This window comes from Muscardinus avellanarius, assembly GCF_963383645.1.
Source record: "Muscardinus avellanarius genome assembly, chromosome: 13".
Lineage (NCBI taxonomy): Eukaryota > Metazoa > Chordata > Mammalia > Rodentia > Gliridae > Muscardinus > Muscardinus avellanarius.
In genome coordinates this window covers 86,093,454-86,117,133 of record NC_137799.1, presented here as the reverse complement: position 1 = coordinate 86,117,133, position 23,680 = coordinate 86,093,454, and positions in this window count along the sequence as shown.

Below are 23,680 nucleotides of genomic sequence, written 5' to 3'. Positions count from 1 at the left end.
GTCCTTTGAAGAGATTATTTTGGCTCTCCCAAAGACTTTGCATTTCCATATAAATTTGAGAACCAATGTATCAATATCTACAAAATGTTTTTGTTGGGCTTTGATTAAAATTTTGTTGAATCTGGAGGTTAATTGGAAAAAATTACTATCAGAATAATTTATATTTATTAGATCTTCTAATTGTGAACATGATATTTAGTTCTTTAATTTCTCTTAGGAATGCTTTATAGCCTTTTATGTTTAGGTCTTATAGAACCTTCATTAAATTTATAATACATATTGCATATGTATTCATTTGTATGTGTAAATATAATAGATATAGACATATAAATAAATATATCCATATAAATAAAATATGCAATTAAGTGATAAATATATACATATAAGTAACCATTATTAATATAAACATATACACATACACATGTGTAATTTTGGTGCTTTTATAAGTAAATTAAGAAAATAACTTTCTGCTTGTTTGAGCTAGTTTATAGAAATGCAGTTTTTTTTAACAATATTTATTTGGTGTTCAGTAGCCAGGTAGAATTAATTATTAGTTCTGTTTTAATTTTAGCAGGTGTGAAAGGGAAATTATTTTGGTATTAATTTACATTTTCTTGATAACTTCTAATATTGAGCACCTATTCATTTTCTTTTTTTTTTTTAAATGAAAACAACCATGGCATCTCTAAGTGAACATAGTTTTACATTTTCCAAATTTTGATTTTTCTTGCCCAACTGTATGTTGAGTGTTGAATGTTAAGAGCCAACATTTCTGGAGAAAGTGTCTAGGTTTCCACTACTGGAAAATGTTTCCAATCATTCAATTTCAAGAAAGATAGCTGTAGATCTTTTATAGATATGTTTTATAAGATTGATGGCATTTTCTTCTTTTAATAATTTGTATAAGTTTTAAAATATTAAATGCGTACTACAGTTTTCCAAATTGTTCTCATGTATTGGATTATCATGTACATTTCTTAGCTGGACGTGGTGGTGCAGGTTTGTAATCGGAACATTTGGAAGGCCCAGACAGGAGGATCATGGTTCACAGACAACCTCAGCTACTTAGTGAGGTCCTCCGCAAATTAGTGAGACCCTGTCTCAAAATAAAGAATAAAAAATAGGGCTAGGGGTGTAGCTCAGAGGTACAGTGCCCCTGGGTTCCAACCTAGTACCTAAAAAAAAATTCTTCACTTATTTTATTAATATTGATTAATTTCTAATATAAACAACCTTGAATTTTTGGTATAAACTCTATATGGTAATGATATAATATTTTTATATTACTGGATTCAATTTGCTAATATTTGGTAAAAGATATTTTTTGCCAAATTGTGTTCACAGGAGCTATAGGTTTGTATTTTTCTTTTATTTGACACTATTTAGAATAAGGTTTATGATATCTCACAAAATAAATTGGGAATATTTCCTCTTTCTATTTTCTGAAATAATATGTTGACATATTAATAACTAATATGCTGACATAAAGCTCACATTATTTTTTCTTAAATGTAGAATAAAACTTTGGACTAAGGATTTTCTTTATGGGAAGACTTTTGGGAATTAACTCAATTTGTTTAATTGATACCAGGCCAATCAGATTTTCTCCTATTGTCTCAGTTTTGTCAAATTTTGCCTTTCATAGAACTTGTCTATTTCATTTAAGTTGAATTTGTTACTGCTAATATTTTCTTTTTTATTTCAATATCTATAGCTCCTTGCTAAGTGTACCTTTGAAGGTGCATCTCATATAGACATCAGACAGTAGAGGTTTTGTGGTCACCCAACATGGATGGAATAGGCCTCTTCTAACACCCAGTTAAGTCAAGTTGAAACTGTCAATATCACACCTGCACCAAGAGGGTGGGAAAAGGCTTATTACTCAAACAATAAGGCTTTCTGAAGAGAATAGGGCTGGCACCCAAGCTGGTTTGAAATGGTATCAAAATTAGAAAAAAAAATCTGACTTTTTTGTGATTAGAGGGTCTCTTTTGGTTTGAACTTTTCACCAGTGCCAAAGGAAGGAGCTTGAGCGTATTCAGCTTGCATGAATGTGGGTTAGAAGGGGGATGGAGATTGATGGGGCTTGAAAGTTCTCAGCAGATTGTCAAAATTTCTTTTCTTACCATTTTTAAAAACATACAGTAGTATCACATTATTACATGAAACTTAACTTTTAAAAATACCTAGCTTGACAATTTTTGCCTTTTAAACATTTCATTCACTTACATTTGATTGCTATATATATATTTTTTATTTTCTATTATATTTTTTGCCTCTTTCTGAGAGGTTCCATTTCTCTGCCTACATTTTCTATCTGTTCTTGTATGTTGTTTACTTTTTCCATTAAAGCTTTAGAATATTAATCATAGCTTTTAAATTTGTGGTCTGACAATTCCAAAATCTTTATCATATTTGAATTTGGTTCTGGTGTTTTCTTGACCTTTTCAGACTGTGGTTTTACCTTTTTGGTTCTACCTTGTAATTTTTTGTTGTTGAAAGCTGGATAGGATGTACTGGGTAAAAAAGTGGGGAAGGTATGATATGTTTCTTTCTGGCTGGGAGTTAGATGGTGTTCATTATTTGTTGTGGTTGTGTCAGGCTGAAAGTTCCTGTAGTGTGCTTGTTTCTCCTGATGCTCTTTGATATCCACACAGAATCCTTAAATAAGATGTGAGCCTTGCCTGTTTTCATTCTGACCTCTTATTATACAAGAGGCTTACTGATGTGATAGAAAGGTGTGGGAGTTGGGGAAACTTTCTCCTATCCTGTAATTAGGTCTCAGTCTTATGGTGAGCCTATGTTAGATATTCTCTTTCTTCTACATTAAAGGTTAGAGAGGGTGAAGCTGGTTATTTTTCTTTTCCAGAGCAGTTATACTTCCATAAAACCTTAAGCAGTTCAACTCTAATCAAATAGATTCTCCTCAAGAGCAGGCCTTGTGAGGGAAATTAGAGCTCTGGGCATTATTTCAGAATGATTATGGTCTCCCTCCTATTGCCTAAGGTTCAAGGAGATTTCTCTCAGAGCTTCACAGTGAGACTCTGATACAGTTCTTGGAGGTAAAATTCACATAGATGTGGGGTCTTTCATTGATCCAGACCCTTGGAATTTTAAATTCTTAAGCTGGTCTCCCTTGAGGCTCCAGCCATTTACTTGGAAGAAAAATAAGGAAAGAAAAAAAAACATTTATTTTTATTTTTATTTATTTATTTTGGTGTTGAGAGTTGAACCCAGTCATTCTACTTCCAAGCTATACTCCAACTCTATTTTATTTTTCATTTTGAAACAGGGTCTCACTAAATTGTGGAAGGCTTCACTAAGTTGTTGAGGCTGGGCACAGACCTGTGATTCTCCTGTCTCAGCCTCCCAAGTACTAGGATTACAAGTGTGCACCACCACACCCAGCAAAAATAATAATTTATAATAATAATAATGATAATAATAATAATTCTCATATTTATTATGCTTGCTGCACTTTATTCCTGTATTTCTGATATTCCATTTGCTTTCATTTCTTTTCAGTGCAAAGAATTTTCTGTGGTACTTCTTACAATTTCTGATAATGAAGATCTTTATCATATTTTCAGTTTTGAAGAATATTTTCACTTGATTGAGAACTCTGGATTGATTTCTTCCCCTTTACTTTTCAGTTTAAAAATGTTCTCTTTTATCCGGCTTTCATTGCTGTTGATGAGAACTCAGTCTAATTTCTATTGCTGCTCTTCTCAGTACTGTTGAGGTTTTCTTTTTATATTTGGTTTTAAGTGTTTTATGATGTTTCTAGATGTGGTTTTCTTTTTAGTTATCCTACTTAGGATTCAAAGAACTCTTGCATTAGTCAGTTACTATTTTTCACCTCATCTGGGAATTTTTTAGTAAACTGTTTAACAATTTTTTTTCATGAAAGATGGTGACTGAGGGAAGCAACACATATCAGTCTTGCTGACACTTGGTGTCCATGGCCATGAAAACAGCGTTCTGACAAAAGAAAGAAAGCAACATAAATTTAAAAAGAGCCTGACAAGTGAAAGGCACTAGAAGGTAGATCGAAGAGCAAAGTACCCCACTCACCTCCAAGGGCTGTGGTCATGGGTGCTACAGTGGTGCCATCTTGCTTCACCACTCCAGACTACCAGAGGAGACCCACAGGAAGAAAATCAATTGCTTGAAACAAAGTAAGTAGCTGCAGCTCATTGGAATTGTAAACTATCAGTTCCCCTTTGCAAACACTGGCTACGACTTGCAGCAGTGGCAGCTGAGCTCACCACGCCCTCCAGAGATCCAGAGTGGCACTCAACAATACCGTAAGTAAACCCTCCATCCCAGGAGAATGCCTAGTGCAGTGCCCCCTAGGACTCGCACAGTCACGATAAACTCACTGGGTCTGAGACTTTGTGGTTAAATCCAGTGAAGGTAAGGGTGGAGTCTGATGTTGGACATAGCAGAGGCTCAGAGAAACTCAGGCTTCATGTCAATGGAAAGCATGGAGGGAGACCTATGCTTACACTAGAACCAACTAGTAGGATCTCTGAGATCTCCACAGACCACACAATAATGATGAATGGGGAGAAATCAGACTAACCCAGTCCTACCAGTGGAGAACAGGGACTCTTACATATTCACTGGGTTTTCTCAGAGGCACTGGTCACCTACCTATGCAGGCATAGAAAGACTCAGGCTCCGCATTGGTGGAAGTGTGGAGGGAGACTTACGCTTAACACTAGGTCTCCAGCCACACTGAAATTGGCCAACTGCATAGACCAAGGGACTTGGAGAACCACACTTGCAGCAGGAAAAGTGCCAGTGGCAATCAGCATCTTCACAGAGAAAGACTGCAGGGGCCAAGTCTGCTGAGTATTCATATATTTGTAGGGTTGCATTATTTTGTTGTTTACCTGTATTGTTTTTGTATATGTATGCTTGTTTGCTCTCTTCCCTACCCCTTTCACAAGCCTCTTCCCTTGTATATACCTACTCTCTTCTCTCTATCCCTTTTCTTTTCTCTTTTTTGTCTTGTATTAAATCTACTTTATTTCACTATACTAAATACTCTACATTGGTTACTAAAATCGATTCTATCTTATTCATTATCTCTAATATCTAGTATATACTACCTTACCAAACTCTTATTCTCATTCTATTTGATCCTATTTATCAGAAGTAAGCGATACAAACTTATGAAATCAAGAGGAGGAATAACAAGAAATCAATGAGCTCCTAAAACCACGAATAACAGAACCCAATAACACAGAATTGCAGACATCATAAGAAGTGCAAATTAGAAATTTAAAAGTAGAAATGATACAGGGTTTATGAAAAGATTTTATAGAGAGCCTGAAAGAAATAAAGGATGCAACTATTGAAGTGAAGGCATCAATACAAACTATAAATAATAGATTAGACCACATGGAAAATAGAATCTTGCTCTTAGAAGATGATCATTCCAAAAACCAATGCATAATATTTAATTTAGAAAAAACAATTTGACAGCGTGAATTAGACATTGAAGAGATAATGCACACATCTTAAAAAAGCAAACCTAAGAATAATAGGCATAGGAGAGGGAATAGAAGATAAAACCAAAAGGATCAACAAACTTTTCAAAGAAGTAATATCAGAAAAATTTCCCAAACATAGTAAAAGAGGTTGATACACAGGTAGAGGAAAGTTATAGAACCCCTTTAGACAAGATCAGAGAAACGGCTTATAAAACTGATCAACAAATTCAGCAAAGTGTCTGAATACAAAATCATTCTTAAAAAATTAGAAGCTTTTCTGTATGCCAACCATAAAAAAGAAATCCAGAAAACATTTCCATTCAGGATATCCAACAAACAAATAAAATACTTAGGAATAAACCTAACAAGGAGGTAAAAGACCTCTAAAAAATTATAAAACATTGGAAAAAGAAATCAAAGAAGACCTTAGAAGATGGAAAGATCTTCCATGTTTATGGATAGGCAGATTAAATATCATCAAAATGGCCATACTTCCAAAAGTGATCTACAGATTCAATGCAATATCCATTAAATTACCAAAGTTATTCTTCACAGACATAGAAAAATCAGTCCTTAAATTCATTTGGAATGCCGGGAGTGGTGGTGCACGCTTGTAATCCCCACACTTGGGAGGCGGAGACAGGAGGATTATGCAGGTTCGAAGCCAGCCGTGCTGGTTTAAGAGACCCTGTGTCCAAATAAAAATATAAAATAAGTCTGGGAGTGTAGCCTGGAGGTAGAAGGTTTCCAGAAACCCCAGTACCGCCAAAAAAAAAAAAAAAAAATTCATTTGGAATAACAAAACCCCAGAATAGTCAAAGGCCAAAGTAGTTCTTAGCAACAAAAACCATGCAGAAAGAATCATCTGACTTTCAACTATACAACAAAGTCATAGTAATAAAAAGCATGGTACTGGCATAAAAACAGATATATAAACCAATGGAGCAGCATAAAAGACTGAAAAAACAAATCTACACACTTACAGCCAATTGATTTTTGACAAAGGGCCCAAACACATACACTGGATAAAAGATAGCCTCTTCAGGCAATGGTGTTGGCAAAACTGGTTAATAATATGCAGAAAAATGGAAATAAACCCCACTTTCTCACCCTGCACAAGAGTGAATTCAAGATGGATCGAAGACTTGGAAATCAGACCACAGACCTTGCAGTTCCTTGTGGAGGGCATAGATACAACACTTCAACACATAGGCACAGGTAAAAACTTTCTCAACAAGACCCCAAAGGCACAAGAGACTAAAAGGCAGATCAATATGTGGGATTGCATTAAACTGAAGAGCTTCTGTACAGCCAAGGAAAGTACCAAGAATTCAATTAAGAGCTGACAAAATGGGAGATTTTTGCCAACTACTCCTACAGTACAGTACTAATATCTAGAATATACAGAGAACTCAAGAAACTCAGCACTAAGAAAACAACCTAATAAAAAATCTGGCAAGAGAATTAAATAGACACTTTACAAAAAAGAAATACAAATGACCAATAAATACATGAAAAAATGTTCAACACCCTTAGCAATCAGAGAGATGCAAATCAAAACTACCCTGAGATTTCACCTAACTCTAACTAGAATAACAATCATTCAAAACACAAACAACAGCAAATGCTGGCAAGGATGTGGAGAAGTGGGAACTCTAATATATTGTTGATGGGATTGCAAATTAGTGCAACCACTTTGGAAAACAGTATGGAGGATCCTCAGAAGAATGGGAATGAACCTACCATATGATGATCCAGAAATACCACTTCTGCGTATCTATCTACCCTAAAGAATGGAAATCAAACTACCAAACTAATGCATGTATATTTATGTTCATAGCTGCATAATTCACAATTGCCAAACTATGGAATCAGCCAAGATGTCCATCAACAGATGAATGGGTTAAAAAACTATGGAATAAGTACATAATGGAATTTTACTCAGCCATAAAGGAAAACACAATTATGTCATTTACAGGGAAATGGATGAAACTGGAGGACATTGTGCTAAGTGAGATTAGTCAGTTATAAAAAATAAATTGGAAGGCTGGGCGTGGTGGCGCACGCTTGTAATCCCCGCGCTTGGGAGGCTGAGGCAGGAGGATCGCACAGGTTCGAAGCCAGCCTCAGCTACTTAGTGAGACTCTCAGCAACTTAGTGAGACCCTGTTTCAAAATAAAATATAAAAATAGGTCTGGGAGTATAGCCCAGAGGTAGAAAGCCTCTGGTTCCACCCCCAGTACCACAAAAATAAATAAATAAACTGGATACTTTCTGTAATATGTGGAAGGTAGGGAGATTATGGGTTATAGGAGGAAAAAGAAGAAACTATAGATGAGCAAATAAGGTAACCTAACTGAGGGGGATCGGAGTGGGGAAGAGGGAAATTCTCTAATGTACATTGACAAACACATCAAAGTCAATCACTAAGCCAAACATGAGAAGGAGGGAGGGGGCAAGGAATGGGGTAGGAACTGAGTAAGGGGTAATTAAGTGATGTGTGCATGTATGCCTCTACCATCTTGTACTCCATTAAGATACATGACTACACACTAAGCCAAGCATGAGAAGAAGGGAGGGGAAGGGAATCAGGCGGGAACTGAGTAAGGGCTAATTGTGTGATGTGTGCATGTATGTCTCCACCATCTTGTATCCCATTAAGATGTATGACTACAATGCACCAATAAAAAATTAAAAAAAGATATATGACTCCAGTGCACCAATAAAAAAATAATTTTTTTCATTTTCTTTTCTATCATTCTGTGACTCCAGTTATATGTGTTTGATAGTAAATATTGTTCCTTACATTACTGAGGCTGGGCTTATTTTTTCTTAATCCTCATTCTTTCAGTTCTTCATATTGAATGATATTTTTAATTTGACTTTTCTGCAGTCTCTAGTCTGTTGTTATTAAGTACTTTCAGTGAATTTTAAAGTTTAAGCTATCATTATTCTTTAATTTTAGTGTTTTACTCCTTTTTATATTCTTTATTTTTCTGTTAACATTACTTATTTGTATAGTTTTTCTCCTATTTGCTTTTTTTTGACAGTTACTTGCTTTAAGTCCTTGGAAATATTTAAAACAACTGCTTTATGGTCCTTGTCTGCTAATTTCACCTTCAGTCCATCCAGGGATCAATTTCTATTGACCATCTTTTTTTTCTCTGTGGTGGAGGTTTCAGTCAGCATTCTCACCACTATAATACCAAATAACTGACAACCACGACTTAGAGGAAGAAAGATTTATTTGATCACAGTACATGAGGTTTCAGTTCATGTTTGTATGATGAAATCTGTGGAGCTCAGGGCTTGGCAGTGGAGAGCAGAGAGAGCACTAGTGGAGGTGTTCTTCTCTCATATTATGGAGACCAGAAGCAAATGGGAAAGAGAGAGAGGAGAGAAGAGAAAAGAGAGGAGAGAGGGGAGAGAGAGAGAGGAGAGGAGAGAGAAAAGAGAGAGAGAAGAGAGGAGGGAAGAGAGAGAGGAGAGGAAGGAAGAGAAAAGAGAGAGAAGAGAGGAGGGAAGAGAGAGGGGAGGAGAGAGAGAAGAGAGAGAGGAGAGAGAGAAGAAAGAAGAGAGGAGAGAGAGGAAAGAGGAGAAAGAGAGGAGGGAAGAGAAAGGAGAGGAGAGAGAGGAGAGAAGTGAGAGGAGAGAAGGGAGAGGAGAGAAGAGAGAGAAGAGAGGAGAGAGGAGAGAGAAGAGAAATAGAAAGAGAAGAGATAGAAAGAGAAGAGAGGAGAGAGAGAGAGGAGAGAAAGAAAAAAAGAGAAGAGAGAGAACAGAGAAGAGAGAGAAAAGAGGTCTGGGGACATATCTACAGTTCCCAAGACCACACCCCCATGGCTCCCTCCTCATTGACAGAGCCTCAGCTCATGGCTGCCTTGTCTACAGCATGCAGTCTGGGGATGACTCTAAATTCAAACCTTACCAGGGGGTCACATTTTCCTGTTTCTCTGCATGCCCACTTTTTGTTTACTGCGTTCTGGACATATAAATGACACATTGTAAAAGCTCTGGATGCTGTTCCCTTTCACTGAAAGGTAATGGTTTTTTTTTTTTTTTAAGTGAAATTAAGTTACTGTCTGGCTGATCCTCTTTAACTTAGGGAAGTTTGGTTTTATTCAGGTGAGTCTGTTAATTTTGCCCTTCATATTACTGGAGTGAGTCCTTGAATTCAGAAACATACACTTTAACTTCTGAAATGTTACCTTTTAGAATTGCATTGAAAACTCAAGATTATTACCAAAACACTTGAACTTGGACATTGGAACTTCAGGCTCTTCCTCCTCTCCAGTGGCAGCACAAGCTCCCCTATCCACTCTTAGTTCTCCAGCGCTTTCTATGGGGCTCTTTGCAGGCCTTTTGTTCAAGGTAGTATAAACAGCAGCCAAAGACTTGAAAGGAGTTTATGTATAGATGTGGGGGCTGTCTTTCTAGATTTTTTTTCTCCTTCCCTCCCTCCTCTTCCTTCTGCTAAGAATAAAAGTCAGCCCCTAGGTTTCCTTAATCTCCAGACACTCTGGGGAACCTGAACTTTGTCCTTATATACTTTAAGCTGTTAAGACTTCACTTCTTAGACTGTGCTGTGGTGCACAGGCCAGTACTAGGGAGGGGCCAGCCTAGGCAACTTAGCCAGAGCTGTTTCAAAAAGGCTGGGGATGTAGCTCAGTGATAGAGTGACCCTGAGTTCAATCATCAGTAAACACACACACACACACACACACACACACACACACACACACACTCACACTCACACATACTCTCTCCTCCCTCTACCTCTCTCTTGCCCTGTGTCTCTGTGCTAACTTCTGTCTTACAGTATTCCTCAGACTAGGGAGATTTTTTAAAGAAAAAAGCCACAAATATGATCTCACACCATTCATTCTCTCTCTCTCTCTCTCTCTCTCTCTCTCTCTCTCTCTCTCTCTCTCTCGTCTGGGGATGGAACCCAGAGGCATTTGATCTCCAAGCTACACCCTCTGCTCATTTTTTTCATTCTTTATTTTGAAACAGGGTCTCACTGAGTTGCAGAGGGCCTCACTAAGTAGCTGAGACTGTCCGTGAACTGTGATCCTCCAGTTTCAGCCTCCTGAATGCTGGGATTACAAGCGTGCGCCACCATGCCCAGCTCTCTTTTTTCAATTTATGTGTACTTTCAGTTATTCTCTCATGTCTTCAAATAATCTTTGTTTTTAAAAAATTTCTATGTGGAGATTGCAAATTTTTCACTGTGGGAAGTTTTATTTTGATACGAGCAATTTCTCCAGGATTGTAAATGCAACCTGTCTGTGTGTGTTTCCCAGGAAGTAGTCCTGACTAGTGATGAGGTTTTGTATGGAGAAAAATTGGGCTGGCTGTGCGGGCTGGAGTATGTAAGTCCCGAAAGGCCAGGCAGTGGGTATTTTGCATGATGAAGTAGACAATGGGGAAAGGGTCATGTATGAATTATAGATAGCTTTTGTTTTAAGATATTAGAATGATGCTGACATTTATTATAATTCATGGAGAGACTCGACATGTATTCAAAGGAATTGGTATGGTATTTCCATCATTAACATGAAGCAAATGTCAGAACAGAAGTAAAACCCTCTATTTATCCTTGTAAATTATAAGTCCTTTTCTCTTTTTTTCTCCCTATTCTGTCTACTCTTTCACTCTCCCCTTCTTTTTTCTTGTCTTTCGCTTTTCCCCAATCCTTTTTATTTTTAATTTTGTGACGAATAGGTAAATGTAGTGCCAGACCTACTTAAATATGTTTCAAGAATTCAAATTCAATATTTAGTATTTTCTATTCAGTAAACACACTTTTTAAACTTTAGCGTTCCCAATACCATTAGTAAAATGCCTTGCACTAATAGTAAAATAGAAGAAAATTAAATATTAAAACTAGGGAAATCATTTGTTAAATTGTAATATTTTAATTCAAAGAAACATTGGAATGCTTCTATAATTATAACAACCAACTCTGTGTAGCAACTTGAAAAAGAGGTTTTGATCAAAGCTTAATACAAAATCACGTGTATACTATGATGCAGAGAGTGTTAATGTTTTAGAGGCAGCACAGACTGGAAGAGAATACTCAAAATGTTAATAGCTGTCTGACAATAGGATTAGGAAGTTTTATTTTCAAATAATTTTCAGAATGGAGGCAGTTTGACTCTATGTTAAAATTCCTTTTTGTTAGTGAACTTTAATAGGAATAGATAGAGGCATTATTCTAGGTCCTCCATCGTAACAACAGGATTCAGAGTTGTAGGTACTCCAGGATTAAGTCCGGATACTCCTTTTACATAAATATGACATGGTGTTTCCATGAGGCAAATGGTAGAAAAGAAGTAAGACCACATTATATTTAATGTATTAATTCATGATCTCCTAGTAATAGCCCCCTTTCCTGTTTGGTAGAAAGCTTGTACCTCTCCCTGTACATGGGGCGCTGTATTTCTGGGTACTTAGTTACTGAACTAGTGATACTTCACATGCAGGAGGTAGTAGAGCATCGAGATGTGCGCCAAGTCTAACTCTGGTATTTGTGGACGCAGAATCACAAGATGCAAAGAGCACTCAAGGAAAAGATGGGCAGAAACCTCAGGGCAGAGGGTGACCTTTTCAACTCTGTTAATACACCTTCTTGTTCTCATGTTTAGGATGCAGTGCTGGGTGGAGGATAAGGGTAGGAGACTTCCAAAAGTTGTATCGAGGGGCTCCTTGTGGCATCTATAACTTTTTGTTAAAAATGGTCATGTTGGTGGGAAGCATGCAGCATCATAATGCCTGTAACTGGAGTCATCATAGCATGTGTTCTCCAAACAGGACACTTGAGAGCCAGAGGGGGTGCTGTTAGCTATGAGAACAGCCACAAATTGGGATAGTCCAGGCAAGCTGAAGTATAACATCAACTTATCAACATTTGGCTTTCTTGTTACACTAGGAAAATAAAATCTTCCAAGTTGGTTTTTGTTTTACTGGGACTCCAGGTCCCCTGAAGGCCTTGAATGAAGAAATATGACACCATCCCAGGAGGCACTTTATAGCTTTGGCTTTCTGAGCCTCCAAAATTTCCAGAGATTTTCAGGCAGAAATATCTAGCAGAAGAATATAGAAGAGATCAGAAGGATGTGAATTCCAATAAAAAATTTATAAAAAGGATGTGAATTGGTTAATCAGAAAATTCAAAGGGCAGCTGCTTCGGTCATTCAGTTATTTTGTATGAGCAGATAAACAATCCAGTTAATAACATCATTTGGGGAGAAGGTGATAATTCCCACCTCCTGTTTTTGTCCAGCATCCTCTAGTTTGGAAACCAGCTTGCCTTTTAAACAATGTTTTTCTTTAGTAGTACTGACTCATGGGGGACAATTATTATCCACCTTCTTAATCATCCAGAACAATTTCCCTTAAATGGTGACCTGCTGGCCTTTTACAGCTTGAGTCTGTTGGCATGACCTTAGATTGGGCCAGCTTTTGTTTGAAACCCTGATATGTCCCTGCCTTCACTTCTAGAGATAATTGGCTTTTAAGTGCTAATAAAATATAGACCATCTATTTGCATTTCATTCAAGGTATTCCTGTTCTTATATATAAATCATGGTAAATGCTTTTATGTTTGTTTTTGTGGGTAAGTATTCAGGGTTATCATTTTCCATGATGATGTAGGCCAATAAATATTGCTCTGGTAAGGAAATCAGAGCCTACAGCCTCTTAGTGAGGAGACAAATAAAGCTCTCAATCATTACCATTATTTTATATGAATATATTTGTAATTATTTTGAAATTTTTGCAATCTTTAGATATATTGTGATGCTGAGCTGACAGATTAGTATGGTATAGTAACCAGCTTCTAATATTATATTTTTGTAATGTTTTTTGGATCCCTATGTTACTTTTAGACTCCATTTCTTGCAAGCTCTGTGACTTTGGCCATGATCTGGCATCTTGGAGGCTCAAGTTCACCAGTATCAGTTCAATGAGGAAGTTGACTAGGTACCCACCAGTATGCTCAAATTCTGTACCTTTATTACTTGACATGGGCATCATCCACACAGGTGCCACCATATAAGCCATGAGTCTAGATGAAGGAGAGAGCTGGCAAAGGTCTTATCGGTTAAAGAGGGCCTGGTATCATCTGACCCAGGTGAGTTGTCAGAGCCCAGAGAAGAACAGATGCCAGTGCTTGTAGAGCAATGGTGGGATTGAACCCTCAACATGAGAACCATTCTAAAAAACCTGCAAGTGTAATCGCTCTAGGTATGAAAAGTCTGTGTTGGAAGACGTAGGCATGGGTGCCCAACCTGTCTCTAACTTGCAGAGCATCACCCTCATTTAAAATAGAATTGAAACATATGGCTATCAGGTTCCCTTCCTGTCCCTGAAATAATGATTCTAAACTTTTCTGAAAGAATGAAATTTTATTCAGAGTGTCTAAATTCTTAATGCTGTCCAAGAGAGGCTTGTGTTCAGGATAGGAAAGGATAGAAAAGGAGGGAAAATGTCCAGCTGGAGACACATGGAATCCTCTCATTCTTCCTGCTTTGTGAGCTGACAGTCTGACGAATGTTCCCAATGTGCCATCAGATTCTGGTTTCAGAAATGCATCCCAGATTGAGTATATCATCTGGTATCTGTTAATTACAGGCCAATATGCTCATCGAAGGAGATTTGGGGGAAAGAAAAGTGAATGCATTCTATACAGTTGTCCAAAATGACTTATGAATAATACTGAAGGACCCACAGGAAGAACCAGTATCCCACAAAGTACCAATATTCACTTTCTACTCTTGTCACAGCAAGCCCTTTACTTTCCGATGAGCAGATCACATCTATTCCTATTTCAATACACCTTGGCCCTACACGAGATGATAATCCTTTAAGACCCAGAACAGCATGAGCACAGTGGCACACGCCTGTAATCCTAGTACTTGGGAAGCCAAGGCAGGAGGATCACAAGTTTGAGACTAACTTCAGCAAGTTAGCGAGACCCTGTTTTAAAATAACTGAGAGGTAGAATGCCCTGAGTTTAATCCTTAGTGCCACACACACATGCACACATGTACACACACACTCATGCACACACACAACTCAGAAGAGCCTCACACCTTTTTCATAATGCATTTCCTGATCCCCATAATTACACCCTTTATGTAAAGGATAGATGTGGAAAAAAATGAAAAGAGGATGTATAGTCACGTGCCACATCATGATGCTTTGGTCAATGATATGGCACATCTCCCATGGTGGTCCCATTAGATGATAACGGAACTGCAAAATTCCTATTGCCTAGTGATGCCATAGCTATAATTGATGTCACAGTATAGCACGATGCTCATGTGTATTTGAGCACTGGTGTAAAAGACTACTTTGCTGCCAATCTGAAACACTAAAGTACATTCATTTATGTACAGTGTGTAATACTTGATAATAAATGACAATGTTACTGGTTTATGTATTTACTGTATCATACTTACTGTTTTTCTATGGTGTACCTTTTGACTTCTAAAAAAATCAGTTGACTGAAACATTATGCTGTATTACAACATCAGTAGTCTCCCACAGTTTGGGGAACCAAAGGGCATTCTATCTCTGAACTACATCTCCAGCTCTGTTTTATTTATTTATTTATTTATTTATTTATCTATTTATTTATTTATTTATTTTTGTGGTACTGGGGGTGGAACCCAGAGGCTTTCTACCTCCGGGCTATACTCCCAGACCTATTTTCTATTTTATTTGGAAACAGGGTCTCACTAAGTTGCTGAGAGCCTCACTAAGTAGCTGAGGCTGGCTTCGAACCTATGCGATCCTCCTGTCTCAGCCTCCCAAGCGCGGGGATTACAAGCATGCGCCACCACGCTAGGCTTCTGTTTTATTTTTTTATTTGGAAACAGGGTCTTGCTAAGTTGCTGATAGCCTTGCTAAGTTATGGAGGCTGGCTTCCAACCTGCAATCCTCTCTTTCAGTCTTCCTGGGATTACAGGCATGCATCACCATGCCCAGCTAACTGTGCCTCTTGATTGCATCAGAACATGTCAAGTGACCCAAATCACACAGCACCTAGGTTTATGGAAGTACACTCCATGAAGTTCACACAAAGATGAAGGTACATCACTGTCATTAAGTAATCCATGACTGGACATCCATTCTCATCATTCTTGGTAGTTGTGTTCTCTGAAGTTACTGTAAATGCTGAATTACAAATACCAGACCCATTGCTCCCAGGGGAAATATGTAGTTAGGTTGCTGTGAGCCTCTGGTCACAGTCTTTTCAGGTGATTAATTCATAATTTTGTGTGAGTTTCTGTTTAGAAACTTTTTCAATATGTATTGTTGATTCATTAACACAGCTAACATCACTGTAACTTGTGGTTGAATGATGTTTATATAACATATGTACTTTCTCCATAAGATTCATCACAGCCTTCTTGCATTAAGAAACACTAGACAAGTCGGTTGTGGTGGCACGCACCTGTAATCCCAGTACTTGGGAGGGAGAAAGATCACAGGTTTGAGGACAGACTCAGCAATATAGCAAGATTCTCAGGAATCAAGTGAGACTCTGTTTCAGAACAAAACAAAAAAAGTGATTCAGCCGGCCGATCAGGACTATGTGCAACTCTCCAGATGCCTGGCCTGACAGTCCCTTCCCCCCACCCGGCTGGGTGACTCTCCGGAGGGGTTGGGTCCGAATAAAGCAGTGGTCTCTGATAACCCGGTTGGTATTTTTACCTCCCTCCTAAACTCCCTAACTCTATTTTCAACCTGACACTGACCTCACAAATGTGCTGCTAGGTGCTACTCAGCACTGTTCAAAGGGGAAACTGACTTATATACCACGCATAGCTTTTCAGTTCAACAGCCCTGTCCTACCTGAACCTGAATGACTCTTCGATTTTTTCCCCTTCCTTCCTTCCTTCCTTCCTTCCTTCCTTCCTTCCTTCCTTCCTTCCTTCCTTCCTTTTTCTTTCTTTCTTTCTTTCTTTCTTTCTTTCTTTCTTTCTTTCCTTCTCTCTCTCTCTCTCTCTCTTCCTTCCTTCCTTCCTTCCTTCCTTTCTTTCTTTCTTTCTTTCTTTCTTTCTTTCTTTCTTTCTTCCTTTCTTTCTTTCTTTCTTTCTTTCTTTCTTTCTTTCTTTCTTTCTTTCTTTCTTCTTTCATTCTTTCTCCTTTCTTGTGCATGTGGTATTGGGGATTGAACCCAGGGATGTTCTACTCTTAAGCTACACTCCAGCCCTTTTTACTTTTTGCTTTGAAACAAGGTCTTGCCAGGTGTGGTGGCACACGCTTGTAATCCCCGCGCTTGGGAGGCGGAGACAGGAGGATCACACTGGTTCGAAGCCAGCCGCTCTGGCTTAAGAGACCCTGTTTCCACATAAAAATATAAAAATAGGTCTGGGAGTGTATCCCGGAGGTAGAAGGGCCTCCAGGAACCCCAGTACCACAAAAAAAAAAAGAAAAGAAAAAAAGAAAGAAAGAAAGAAAGAAAGAAAGAAAGAAAGAAAGGTCTCGCTAGACCTCCCAAAGTCTCACCGATTGCTGAGGCTGTCTTCTCATCTGCCACCCTCCAGTTTCAGCCTCTCAGGTACTGGGATTAAAGAATGTGCCGTCAGCCGGGATGCACGACTTAATACCTGCCCATTTCTTTCCCTGGGCTTCCTATTCAGGTACCTGACTCAGTTCAGGTTCCCATTGTCTTTTGAGGGATTCAGTAAGTTAAAAGTCTTTTGTTTCCCTGTAGAAATGTCCTTATGTGATGTAAAGTGATTGAAATGTATTTTTCTATTCAGATTAGAGGATGACAAATGAACACAGCCTCTCCATATCAGTATTTTAAAAGTTAAGTATTTGTTAACTGATTCAGTGAGTAATTATTGAGTGTTTGCTATGTTACATCATGCTGTGCTACGGAAGAAACCTAGAGAGATAATGAAAATATAAAGTGTCTGTCCCAAAGGACCCGGAAACCTAGGAGAATAATCTACATAGATGAGCACCTACAATATGGGCGTGTTTCTCTAAGCCTCCCCGCTCCACTGCGAGGTTCACTATGCAAATGCCATCCACCGGGCTGTACTTAGCTGCCTGTAACCTTGAGAGGACTGTGAAGACTCTGATGTCAGAATCCTTATCTCAGCCTCTCCAAGGTCCAATCAGCCTCTGAACACAGGGAGTCCTTGATGAACGAGTGAAAGGAAGGCAAGAGGGAGAGAGGGAGGAAGATCTGGCCACTTTGGGAGTGGGCTGACCTCAAGGGTGAGAAACTGCTCTACCTTATGGCATTCAGAGGCCATTGAGAGAGGTGAAACTTAAGACTTTCTAAGTTGGTAAGAATTACACCAAAAGTGCGCTAGAAAAATTCAAGGTCGAGAAATACTAGGAGGGGCTTGGCATGGTGATGAAGGGCTGTAATGAGGCTGAGACAGGAGGTGTGGGCTCTGTGAGAGCTTGTCAAAGAAGACCCAGAACAAAGGAGAAAGACCAGGAAAAGTACCCATGAAAGAGGAAATAAACACACCTAACCCTTATCCTGCCCCAGCCCCAGTCCCAAGCCCACCAATAGGCGGTACACATGACGACTCCTGTACCCTTACTCCCGTCTTAAACCCATAAAAAGCCCAAGTCTATAAGGCAGCAGGCTTCTGAGTCCTGTGGGTTCTCTCCCTGGTCAGTTACTCCCTCCTAGGCTTTCACCCCAAATAAAGCTATTCCTTGCTATTGAAAACAAAACCAAACAAAACAAAACAAAAAACCCCCCACATGATTATCTCAATAGATGCCGAAAAAGCATTTGACAAAATCTAAGACTCATTCATGTTAAAAACATTGCAGAAAATTGGAATAAAAGGAATGTATCACCATCATTAAGGCAACAAACAATAAACGCAAAGCCAACATCATATTGAATGGAAAAAAACTGCAAGAATTTCCTCTAAAATTAGGAACAAGACAAGGATCTCCACTATCACCACTCCTTTCCAATATAGTTCCTGAGACTCTTGCCACAGCAATTGGACAAAAGAAGGATCTCAAAGAAATTTCAAATAGGAAAAGAGGAATTAAAATTATCTTTGTTTGCAACTGACAAGATACTTTATCTAGAAGACCCAAAGAATTCAACCAAAAGACTACTGGGGCTGATTAAGTAATTCAGCAAAGTTTCAGGATACAAAATCAACCTAAATAAATCAGTTGCTTTTCTATATGCCAACAATAAATCCACGAAGAAAGAAAAAAAAGGAAAAAATTTCATTCACAATAATCTCAAACCAATAAAATACCTTGGAATAAACCTAACCAAAGATGTAAAAGACTCTACAATGCAAACTATAAAACACTAAATACAGCTGGGCGTGGTAGTGCACACCTGTAATCCCAGCATTTGGGAGGCTGAGACTGGAGGATCGTGATTCGCAGACAGCCTCAGCTACTTAGTGAGACCCTCTGCAACTCAGTGAGACCTGGTTTCAAAATAAAGAATAAAAAATAGGGCAGGGGGTGTAGCTTGGAGGTCGAATGCTCCTGAGTTCCATCCCCAGATCCGCAAAAAAAAAAAAAAAAAATTAAATAAAGAAATTGAAGAAGACCTTGGAAGATGGAAAGATCTCCCTTGCACATGCATAGGCAGAATAAATATTATCACAATGGCCATTCCGCCAAAAGTGATCTACAGATTCAATGCAATTCCTATCAAAATACCAATGGCGTTCTTCATAGACCTAGAAAAATCAGTCATGAATTTTATATGGAGAAAAGACCCAGAACATTCAAAGCAATTCTCAACAATAAGAACCATGCAGGAGGCATCACAATCCCTTACTTCAAATTATACTATAGAGCAATAATAGTAAAAACAGCATGATATTGGCACAACAACAGGCATATAGACCAATGGAACAGAATAGAAGATATAGAAACAAACCCACACACTTATAGACATAGATCTTTGACCAAGGGACCAAACTCATATGCTGGAGAAAAGACAGCCTTTTCAACAAATGGTGCTGGGAGAACTGGCTATTCATTTGTAGAAAGATGGTATTAGATCCTTACCTCTCACTGCGCACAGGAATAAATTCAAGATGGACCAAAGTCTTGGAAATTAGATCAGAGACTTTGAAGCTATTAGAGGAAGGTATAGGCTCAACAATCCAGCATATAGGCACAGGTAGTAACTTTCTCAATACGACCTCCAAAGTGCAGAAAATTAAAACAAGAACTAACGAGTTGGATGGCATCACACTAAAAAGTTTCTTCTCTTCAAAGGAAACCATCAAGAACCTAAAGAGAAAGCCTACACAATGGGAGAAGATCTTTACCAGACACTACTAATATCCAGAATATACAAAGCTAAAAAAAAAGACTTTACACTAGCAAAACAAATAACTCAATCAAGAAATGGTCAACTGAATTGAATAGACACTTCACAAAAGAAGAGATACAAATGGCCAATAGATATATGAAAAAATGTTCAACATCATTAGCCATCAGGGAGATGCAAATCAAAACTACGCTGAGATTCCATTCTAACCCCAATCAGAATGGCAAGCTTAAAGAAGTCAAATAACAACAAATAATGGCAAGGATGTGGGGAAATAGGAACTCTTTTACACTGTTGTTAGGAGTGCAAACTAGTTCAGCTGCTATGGAAATCAGTGTGGAGATTCCTTAGAAAACTGGGAATGGATCCACTATATGATACAGCTTCACCACTCCTGGGTATCTTTCCAAAGGGGTTAAAATCAGAGAACTACTAGCCGGGTGTGGTGGTGCATGCTTGTAATCCCCGTGCTTGGGAGGCGGAGACAGGAGGATCACACAGGTTTGAAGCCAGCCTTGTTGGCTTAAGAGACCCTGTTTCCAAATTAAAAAAATATATAAATATAGGTCTGGGTGTGTAGCCCAGAGGAAGAAGGGTTTCCAGGAACCCCAGTACCACCAAAAAATAAATAAATAAAAATCAGAGAACTACAGTAACATATGCATATCTATGTTCATAACAGCATAATTTTCAATAGCCAAAATATGGAACTAACCTAGGTCTCCATCAACAGATGAATGGATTGCAAAATTATGGGAAATACACACAATGGAATTCTCCTTAGCAATAAGGAAGAACAAAATCATGTCATTCACAAGAAGATGGAGAGACCTGGAGAACATTATGTTAAGTGATATCAGCCAAGCACAGAAAGAGAAGGGACATATGTTTTCTCTAATATGCCCCAAACTAGGGATTATTAGGAATACCAGACAGACTGCAGAAAATGGAGGGGAAACCTCAGCAAAGCTAGAAAGGAAGGGTAGGAGAAGAAGAAGGCTGAGGTTGATTAATGGAGGAGCTACATTTAATATGTGTATAAGTGTGAATGTAGCATGGTTAACCTGAACACTCATTGTTGGAAGGGGAGAAGCGGAAGTGGGGGGGCACCAAGTACTGTGTGAATGTATGCCATTGTCAGTATGATCCACATTATGATGTGAATCTATAGTGTACCAATAAAAATAAAAATAAATAAAAATTAAAAACAAAACAAAAAAATAGGAAAAGAGCTAGGGTTATAACTTGGAGGCGGAATGTTCCTGTTTCAATCTCCAGAACCATACTAAACCAAACTACACAAACAAAAAAACAGAGGACTGTACAGAAACAGAGGCAATATATTCTTGTACAATACTTTTTGGTATAAATAGTATATTATATATATTCTTAAGAAAAGAGGCTGAGCATGCCTCAGCAACATAGCAAGACTCTCAGGAACCTGGTGAGACTCTTTTTTAAATACAACTGAAAAAATAGGACTAGGGTGTAGCTCAGAAGTACAATGCCCCTGGGAAGTTCAATCCCCAGTACAAAAAACACAAACAAACAAACAAACAAACAAACAACACTAGATGGCACTTTAGCGGTGTGTTTGGGGCTGTTTTAAATGGCACAATTAACAACAAAAAGCACAAAAAATGCAACAAATATATTGCAAAAGGGACTTGTGTGCTAAACAAGGGCTGAAGCAAGCAGGCGGAGTGTTGCCTTATTCAACCACAGTGACCAATGTGCTCATTTGGCCACTAAAATTTTTGGCCACTCTGTTTATCTGTAAATAATTGCGAGAGTGAAATGAATATTGATTTTGGGGTTACAAACAAATTGTGGCGACTAGGTGTCTTTGTAAATATGGTATCTGTGAATGAGAATTGACTGTCCTAATTAAGGACTTAGAGACTGTACATACAGATTTACACTTAATTAGGTATTCCGTGTCACTATTGGAGAATTAAACAAAAAGATGCTGACATTTATTGGTCACCTACCAAATACCAGAAACTCTGCTAAATACTGCAATGTAGTTTTTCTTTTTAGATTCATCCTTGTGATTAAAAAAAGAGGAAACTCAGATTGAATAAGTGGGCCAAATTCACACAGATAACATGCTGCAGTTGGGTTTTAGGATCGATATTTACAACTCAAACCTTCCTGGTTAGCATGGGCAGCTGTGGGATGGAATTCATTGCACCTGTCACTTACCCTGTGTATATTTGGGTTGTATAGAGGCTGGAGGGAACAGAAGAAAAAGAAAGATGGGGATTCGCCAAGGTTTTAGGTTCGCTAAGTCTGACTGCTTCCAGAAGGTAGAAAAAGTTCAGTGGCATACCACTGTGAGAGCCTGAGACGGCTGCAAGGTGACCTTTGCCTGGGACCTGGAGGGACTTTTTCAGCACAACTGAAAAGTGAATAACTAGACTCTGGAGCTCTTGCGGGAGTCCAAGGATGGCTAGGGTCATTTCCTGGGGTCAGTCTGGGGTAACCTCATGTGATTTCTCTCTACTGCGCCCCTCCTGTCTTTGAGTCCTCTTCTTTCTCTTGGGCTTGACCTAATCTTTGGATTCCCTTTGGCAATACAATCCTGAAAAAAAAAGCTATGTTTATTTACCACATTCTATATTTTCATATAGGAAGCGAGCGGGTTCTTAATTTTTGTCACTGAGGATTCTACTTCCAGACTACAGCCCAGCCCTTTTTATTTTGAAACAGGATCTTGCTAGTTTGCTGAGGGTCTAACCAAGCTGCTGAGGCTGGTCTTCAAACTCTGTCTCAGCTCTCAAATGCTGGGATTACAGAAAGTGAGTCTTATCTCAACAACTAACTGGCCAGGTTGCTTAAATTGGGGGTTGTGTGTTGCAGCTCCGCAGGGTTTATAGTAGCTAGTACGGTGTCACACAATGCAGATATTGCACTACATAAGCCAATGTCAACTGACTTTGTTTCTTAGTGGAGGTTTTCGGACTGTGAAGTAGGTATGATATGGAAGTTGACATCATCGATTTTCAAAAGTGAGGACAGGCCTTCGTTTACCACCTCCTATGCCCATCTCCTTCAGCATGCCCCACTCGTTGGGGTGTGTTTCTTTCCTTCTGCCTCTTGCTGACGTCAATTGTGTCTCCCTGTAACCTCCAGTCCATTTATTAGCTAGCTGCTCCGTCCTTGAACTGAACAAAACCCTCAGGAGCAGGCCAGAAGCTGAGTCACCTCTGTCTGCGGAGGGATTGATCTCCCCTGACAAGGGTCTGTCTGGTTTTAGCAGTGCAGTTTAGTGACAGCCTGTGCATGTGTGACCCGGCAGCTCCTGCTGCAAACTGTGTAGTCGTCAGAACTGTCACCCAGTCAGAACAAGTTAATTCCACGCCAGCAGCAGGGCAGACTATAATAATGCAGGGCCTCTGGAGAGGGTGCTGTCAGGCGAGTGTGGCTGCAGCCACCCAGATGCTCTGCTCGGTGGACAGATGCCAGCTGACAGGCAGCGTGCTATTCCCAGGACCTGAGCAGAAACGGACGTGGTGGTTTTCTGTAGGATCTGGGGTGCCCTTGGCGCTGCCAGCTGTAATCTGGAAACGGCAATTTCAATAGGGGTTGTTTTAAGATTTAAAACTCCCCATCTTTTCATGGCAGAGGCAGAAAACTGCTCTTGACCCTTCTCCTTTCTTAGTTCTTGTTTTTGCCATCATTGTTAATGAGAGTGATTATGGGGTGGATGAGTATTTATAGGTTTCCCTGGAGACGGTGTCTGATGAGCTGTTGGTCTCATTAGGAGCATCTTCTCGCTGTGCTTTTTAAGCAATCTTTGCTTTCTGATATACAGTGAGACAGGTATGTGTTTCTTGGAGCTGGGAGAATTAAGAATGCCCGCAGTGGG